Source organism: Paramisgurnus dabryanus, chromosome 12, assembly GCF_030506205.2.
Source record: "Paramisgurnus dabryanus chromosome 12, PD_genome_1.1, whole genome shotgun sequence".
Lineage (NCBI taxonomy): Eukaryota > Metazoa > Chordata > Actinopteri > Cypriniformes > Cobitidae > Paramisgurnus > Paramisgurnus dabryanus.
In genome coordinates, this window is record NC_133348.1 from 12218839 (window position 1) to 12227679 (window position 8841).

Genomic DNA, 8841 nt, shown 5'->3' on the forward strand with positions numbered 1-8841 from the left:
CGACAGTGCATGTAAACACACAGGTGTAAAATGCAATCTTGATCAGCTACACCCATCTGCTAGGTGTGAAATTGCTCAAGGCAAACAAATATTGTTAATGTGAAGACACAATTAAGGGCGACCATACGTGCCATTTTCCGTGGACACGTCCTGGACAGGATTTCGGGTGCGTCCTCCCGAAGTCGCATTTGTTGACTGCATACGCCATCAAGGTACTCACATTTCAGTTAAAAACATTATAAAATTAAGATTTATTTCTTTTAAGACAACCATATTAGTTTTATTCTTACCTTGAAATTTAATGGTTGCTTCTCTGAAATAGAACCTAAAATATTAAACCTCGATGACGTATGGGGTCAACCAATGCAACCTCCGGAGGACACACCTGAAACCCTGGCCACAATGTGTCTGGGAATACAACCTAAATACAACATTTTTAGTCATTTTGGCAGATCTGTGTGAACAGGGACAGTTTGACGTCTGTGTGCAAAACTTTTAAGGTAAAACATTTTTAGTACATCGCTGTCATGTAAACGTGCTTCTTTTCCATCATGATGGCAAACTTCCATTGTTTTTAATCTATGATAATAATTTCAATCCCATAACCATTCATCTAAACCTCGCCGAAAACTTTTCTGCATTTATTAAAACTCGTATGCATCATTTTGACCTCTGAGGACAGCCTGAAGAAAGCTGGTGTCAGATTGAGTTAACTTTAGGGAGAACTCCATCTCCAAACTGAAGTCAACTAAACGCAGACATACACACGCAGCAGGATAGAGGATCAGGTCTTTGGGTCTGTCTGAGTGAGTTGGCAGCCAATGAAAGATAACGCAGATCATTTTGCTAAGCACTCGCGTCCCAGCAGGGTTGAGTCTAAAGACATTATTCAATTATGGATAAGAGCATTATTATCACTGTCTGTTATTAGTATGAGGCATTACACTAATGTTTGTCCATGCATGGCTCTTTTGCCTGCTGGGCTCCAACACAACACGCTAATAATTAAAACACACGCACACACACACATGCAAGCACACACAAACTCTCACGTACATATGCACACTATCTCACGTAGAGTCCTGCAGCTGGACTCTAACAGGCCAAAGCGTGAAATCTTCCACTCCCAGAATACAATGGGCCCGATGTGTGGTGCATGCTGGGATGTGGTCTCTATAACAAAAGACCCGGAGTGGCAGCAGCTGCCCGTGTCTATGTGTCTAACTTACACGGACACAGACACACACTCGGCAAAAGCCCCGCAGGGTGTCCAACCAGCTGCCCGTCAGCCTTTGTGCATACTTCGTGTGTATGTGTGTGTGTTTATATGGGCGTCTGGCTGCAGGGCCTAAAACTGAAATGAAGTAAATTCTAATCAATAATCAATAATCAGAAATAAATGCTGCACATTTTCTCATGGTGAGATGTTAATGTGATTGCAGTGATCTTTAGACAAAGGGTCACGTGTACTTAAGCTTCACAGGGCAAGTATAATTTTAAATAAATAATATTCATCTGTCAAATTTTTTTTATAATTGATTCGAAAAACATTGGTCATTATTTTATAATTAATGTGAAAAAAAATAATGTGCAATTTAAAGGGATAGTTCACCAAAAAATTAATATTCTGTCATCATTTACTCACCCTTAATTTGTTACAAACCTGTATAAATGTCTTTGTTCTGCTAAATACAAAAGAAAATATTTTGAAAAATGTTTACAATCAAGCAGATTTGGGGCACCATTGACTTCCATAGTAGGAAAAAATAATACTATTGAAGTGAATGGTGCCCTAGATTTGTTTGTTTATTAAAATTTTCATTTTTGTCATAATCATAATCGTAACTTTATGAAATCGCAACTTATCGTTTGCAGAATAAATGTTTTTGTTTACATTATATATGTGTGAGTACTGTGTATAATAATTATGTATATATAAATACGCACACATATGCATTTATATATTTAAGAAATATAATTATATATAATATACAAAAACATATATATATATATATATATATATATAAATCCTTAATATTTACTTTTTCTTAAAATAATACATGCACGTGTGTGTATTTTTATATAAATAACTATTATACACAGCAATATAAGTCAAGCTATAGATAAAGGTTTATTATATGCATTTTCTCCATATTTTAACATATCAGTTTTTTCTCACTCAGCTGAAACTACTGTATACACACAACTTCCCCTGCAGTCCCTAAGGGTCAGAGGTCAGGTTAGGGTAAAGGTCATCTATAGGAAGTGGTCAGCAGGTTAACTGCAGGTGTTTTTTAGACAGCTGTGACTTCCTAAAAAAATTTTTGAAACATGGCAGAAATACCATTTGTGACCCTGCCTGTGAAGTCTTTTTATAATCTTGATATATTTAATATTGACGTAAGGTCATGTCAAAGATTGAAATCAATGAGTGAAATCAAACTTTGACGCTCCTCATTTTATCATGAGATTATGAGACTCTGAGTCTGAATTTCACAGATCTGGGGGCAAAAATACCTCTTTATTCACACTGCTGTATTCATTATTAGTGATGTTTGTGGACAATCACTGTAATGAGGGGTAAAGACATCTGTTACTAACTGTGGTGCATAACTAAAATGTAGGATTTTTGCATGCTCAACAGGTGACAAAACTCAATAGACTTGAATCGACCTAGTACACAAACTATCCAACACCCAACAATCAACTGACAAAACCCAGTACACCCTTACCACTGCAATGTGTCTTATACCGTGTGCCTTTATACTGTAGCTCATTGGTAAAGCATTTGGTTTGCAGCGTAAAAGATCATGGATTCAAACCACTGATCTATAAATAACTGGATTGTGCATAGAACGCTTAACATAACTGCGAGAAGTGAAGCCACCAGAAGAGTTCGAGCGGCCATCTTGGTATTCCCAACCGGCAAAGATTGTCATTGACATTCAAAATAATGATCTAAATTCACCCGGTTTACAGCGTATCAGGCACACATGAAAAAATTTTAGGATATGTGTACATAAATTAATTGTTGTTTGCGATGTTTATGTTTAAAGTCATTCCCCACCAGCCTTTTTTAAAAAAGTTGCCAGCCAGCATTTTTTGTGATTTTCACAAAAATGGCTTTCAGGAAAATTTTCTTCTATAAATATATAAACATACAAATATTTCAAATGAAAGAACAGACGCTCTGCTTTCAAACAAAACAGAGAAAAATGTTTCATCCTATCTTCATTAGTTCTCTTTTTATTACCTCTCAAATATGGGTAGGTTTCTTCAATAATACCAGTTTTTGAGCAAGGAATTAAGGAATTTTGTTAGAGATCAGATTCAGAATGATACACAGAGTTTAAAATTTATTACATTTGTTTTTTGCATCAGTTTTTTATAAATTGGGTAACAGCGCCATCTAGTGCATAATAGCGGAATCACAGATTACCATAAAAACTCGTCAGGAAAGCTCATTGGCAGGGAAATGTTTTCTCTTAATTGACGAGATAACTCCTCAATGGTGTGGAAAGAGTTTATCAGACAGGATAAGGGATACAGAAAATGTTAAAGGATTAGTTAATTTTTTTAAAAAAGAAATCCAGATAATTTAATCACCACCATGTCATTCAAAATGTTGATGTCTTTCTTTGTTCAGTCTACAATAAATTATGTTTTTTGAGCAAAACATTCCAGGATTTTTCTCATTTTAATGGACTTAAATGGACCCCAACATTTAACAGTTTTAATGCAGTTTAAAATTGCAGTTGCAGTCTTATCTAGCAAAACGATTGATAAAAATATGCACTTTTAAATCACAACTTCTCATCTTTTATATTGCTAAATCAAATGTCTGTTTAATTTACGGCTTAAACGTTATCTTAACGGTTTCAAAATACAGTCGGTTTACATCAGTAACACATCTTATTGTACGAAAAAAAACAATATAACATAACATAATAAAAAAAACGGCAAATAATTGCATGCGCACATGCAGTACTTATTTATTTAGATTTCATAATGTGAATAATAATAAATATGCTTCATTCTGTCCGCGAATCTAAAACTGTAATAAAGATGAATGTATAGTAACTTAAGGTTTAAAAAGTAAAATATTCAACTTTAAATAAATAACTATCTACATGCTTAGGACGTTCGCGTTGTAATAATGTACAGGGAGACTGTATCCTAATCCTACCCCCAACCCTAAACCCAACATTTCACAGGATTTAGGCCGTAGCTGTATCCCATCTACCCAGAACCGCTGTTTCATCCTAATCCTACCCTTAAACCAAAACCTGGATTTTGGCACTTGCTGTATCTCTTCTAGCCAAAACCAACAAACATGCTAATAAAAACATTTAAGTCACTTTGGGTAAAGCATCTGCCAAAATGCATAAACTTACAAAAGACACAATAAAAACATTTACACTTCGGGGAAATCAACCGTCAAACAGCTTACTTAAAGTTGTCTCTGCCAATTATGCTAAGAAAACAAAAAAGTATTTCAACTTCAGAAAGTACATTTGTGTCAAACGGACTCACTGAAGTATAAAACAACCTTTGGCAACCGTAATTGAAAAGTGTCACTCATATAATCATGGGTTGTGTCTCCAGAGAGATTCAATATATATTTATTCATCTCAACGCTCAAACTTCCTGCTGTTATCACGGCCGAGCATCACAGCACAAACATCCATCCAAATACACACTGACGGCTGTGTTACTCTCTGTGTGCGAGAAGTAAAACCTCCAGAAACGTGCGGGGTTAATAATTACCGTGATTGTACCGCGGTGTAGTCTCTGTGTGTTTATTTTGCATCTGCGTGTGGTTCTGAAGGCCGTAACCACGAGGGTCCGGTGTGGGTGGGCATAGGAGGCAGTTCTGGGCTCGTTGCCCTCGGTTACAGCTGTCCACCTGCCAATCAGACGTCAGGCTGTAAGTGAGCGAGTTTGTGTGTGTGTGCCGGCGCTGTGTGACAGTATAATTATGAGGCTTGCTGCAGGCCATCGCAGGCCCATAACAGACGTTTATCGATCGTTCGGCACAGGGAATTTATCAATGTCCAGACTTTAGGACACACACACACGTATACACGTAGAGTTAACACTGCGTGACCCCCGCACACGAGATGGATGGATGTTGGAATGAGACTTTATTAGAAAGCAAGACTTTTCTGAAGTTCCGAGAGGACGGATGGATGGATGGATGGCGTCTGTGCGTGTGCGTTTTAAATGTTCCAGTTGTCGTCAGTTTAAACTTTGTCATACAAAGTCAAAGGCCAGAGTTTCTGTCACAGTGTGACAATCATGTGAGTTTGTAGCACACACACGCACACACCTATTTAAGGAGGACATAGACACTTATTGTTTCATCTACACTACCAGTGAAAAGTTTGAAACCATGTGACTGAAATGTTTCTCCTGCGGATGTTTAAATGTTTGTAATAACTTATATACTTGTGCCAGACATGATATATTTCATTAGAAAACGTACATTTTATTAAAAAAATTAATTTTTGAAATAGATGACTTAAGGCACGGTCACACTAGACTTTGAGCATGTGAGCATTTTTCGGACGTTGCTGCTCATCAATATGATCTTTAGCTTCGTCCATCTGTGTTTTTAGTAGACAGAAAATGTCACGCCATGACGTACCGGTTTTCTACTGTCACATATCTCCACGTAATATAAATTCGCAGGTCAGAGTTCACCAGATTTAAACTTTGGAATGCAGGGATCTGCGACACATCGTTGCACGAGCTTGTGTTTCTGGACTAACGCATTCACATGCGTATGAATAGAAGTCAATGAAATGAAAAGTCTAGTGTGACCGTGCCTTTACCTTTAGACTGAACGCTAAAGAAAAGCAGCCAATAACAGCACCAAATAGATGTGAACTCCTTCGATATTGTTTAAAAACCATCTCAGGGTGAAACCTTAATAAGCTTCTTGATAAATTGCCACGAGTACCATTTTGCAAACTCTAGGCTACACTTCAGAAGATAAAATATAACAGAGTTTTGATTTATTACAGATGCTTTTAGTCACAACATTATTCCGACAGTTACATTTATGCCATAGTTTTGATACGTTTACTATAATAATCTGGAAGAAAAATATACTGTAAATAAAAAATAAGTCGATATTTCATAAATAGATCCTCATTTCTCCGCGCTTTTAAAGATAGAACGAATGGATCCTTAACAGCCGAGGATATCCCAAGAGTCATTGCGAGCCCGCAACAGCTGCATATAATTTATCATAAAACATTTTTCTTGTCACTGTTTTAGTATTATAAGTTATGTTTTGTGTTAATATTATTCATTTTATGTTGCGTATATTTCTAAGGTTGATTAATTTGATTGAATAGTTTAATCTACATCAACGTGTCAAATTTTCTAACATAAATTAATATTTTTCTGATTCCATATTAATTTAATAAGTCAGAAAGGTCTCAGCGCTGTCCTGCTGACAGGCGCGGTGGGCGCATGCAGCAGGTGACGCCAATTATGGGTCCTCCGAAGGTTAGACGTCTCATTTCAGTTTCTGAGGCTGCTACCTTGAAAGACCGAGTGCTCACCTTTAACGGTTGCATGCTTATAAGGTTGCAGCCCTTGAATTTAAACACAGCTATAGTAAAAGTCAAAATTATTCTTTTATGATATATTTTCTTTAACAGAATTCACTTTTCAAGGACTATAGAGAACGTCAAAGACGTCAATATTCAGAGTTTTTGACTAACCTGCGACCACAGGAATACAACGTGTGCTAAGCTGCTGTCGAATCCCAACACACTGGACCAGCAACACAATCAGAACTCGTTACGTATTTCTGAAGGAGGGACTTCATAGAACAAGGAAGACATCAGCCTGTTTTAAACAGCGGTATAGAGAAAAGTAAATTGTGAGAAAAATACTGCATTTTTTTTACACATGAACACATGTGATATTCCATACTATAAACACAATCAAAGCTTCAAAAACACAGGAAAAAATGGGACCTTTAAAGGGTCACTCCACTTTTTTGAAAATATGCTCATTTTCCAGCTCGCATAGAGTTGAACATTTGATTTTTACCGTTTTGGATCCATTCAGCCGATCTCCAGGTCTGGCAGTATACATTTTAGGATAGCTTAGCACAGTGGTTCCCAAACTTTTTCAGTGTGCGGGCCCCCCTTGTGTACGGTGCATTCCTTTCTCTGCCCCCCAAAGAAAATTTGTGACAAAAAACTGTTCTAAAACTCAACATTTTAATAAAAAAAAACATTAAATTATACAAAAAAGTAGTGCTTTTGGTTAGTAGCCTTATTTTTTTTAGGTTTAATTACACAGATTTCATGATAAATTAATGTATTTCATAAAATGTCATAAAACTGGGGCCCCCCTGGCACCATCTTGCGGCCCCCTTGGGGGCCCCGGCCCCCAGTTTGAAAACCACTGGCTTAGCATAATCCATTGACTCTGATTAGACCATTAGCATCGCGCCTAAAAATAACCAAAGACTTTCAAAATTTTTCCTATTTATAACATGACTCTTCTGTAGTTAAATTGTGTACTAAGACAGACGTAAAATTAAAAGTTGTGTTTTTCTAGGCAGATATATCTAGGAACTATACTCTCATTCTGGCGTAATAATCAAGGACTTTGCGGCCGTAACATGGCTGCAGGAGGTGCCCGAAAATAGTCCCCTTGGTTACTTTCAATAGCACTACGTAATTCTGCCTAGAAAATAGCTATTTTTAATTTTCAGTATGTCTTAGTACACGATGTAACTACAGAAGAGTCAAGTTTTAAAAATATCGTAACTCTTTGGTTATTTTTTAGCGCGATGCTAATGGTCTAATCAGATTCAATGGATTATGCTAAGCTATGCTAAAAGTGGTACCGCCAGACCCCGAGATCGGCTGAATGGATTCCAAAACGATAAGAACTTTTAACTCTAGGGGAGCTGGAAAATTAGCATATTTTCACAAAAAGTGGAGTGTCCCTTTAAGTAAAGATCAGTAAATTTCCTACCTTAAAAATATGTCAAATGTATTTATCATTTTAACTTTATTTATCATGTATTTTATGTGTTGCTAAACGTTTTAGGCGATTTTCTCAATATTTGGATTTTTTAAGCCTCAAATTCCTGATTTTTTAAAATAGTTGTTTCCTGTCCTATCCTAACAAAATAAAAAGCTTATTTATTCAGCTTTTAGATGATATATAAATCTCAATTTCAAAAATGTTTACCCTTTATGACTTGTTTTGGGGTCGAGGGCCAAAAAAATAATCACTATAGACTGACTGTGGGTCTATCATTTACTCCAATATGCTTTATAAAAGTCTGCATTACAAAAGATTGTGCAAATTTAACTCTCTGTGCACAACAAAAAGCTGTATTTAGAAAGCAAAACTTGCTTACAGGCATTGTAACCTTTTAATATGGGCAATAAAATAAATATACTCTGGTTACAACAAGCTTAACCTTAACTTTACACATAAACTATTTGAATAAAAGAAAGCAAACATGATTTATCTACACTCTATAATGCTGGGTTATTTTCAACCCAGCATTGGGTCCAAAAGGGACAAACCCAAGTTGTAATTTAACCTATGCTGGGTTGTTTTAATCCCTGTTGGGTCAAGTATAAACATTTCTGAGTTAATTTATCCCAGAGACAGGGTTTGTCCCTTTATTAAAAATAACCCAGCATTTTTCATGTAAACCCACAAACCAAATTTCTTTCCATCTTCTTTTATAAAAAATAATAATAAGTGACAACAAAAATGAATTACTCATCATAACACAACTCTAACATTAATAATCCACTAAAATTAAAATTGTGATGAACACACATCTCCAGG

The 8841-nt window shown here is 36.1% G+C and overlaps 1 long non-coding RNA gene across 1 annotated transcript in view; it reads right to left on the reverse strand.

Annotated features, from left to right (window-relative positions):
• The window catches only part of LOC135738384 (uncharacterized), a 97090-nt gene that overhangs the window by 87269 nt on the left and 980 nt on the right, over positions 1 to 8841 (reverse strand). Inside the window, exon 2 of the long non-coding RNA XR_010528694.2 lies at positions 6735 to 6861. This is a non-coding gene — a long non-coding RNA (uncharacterized lncRNA). The remainder of the gene's footprint in view (positions 1 to 6734; positions 6862 to 8841) is intronic.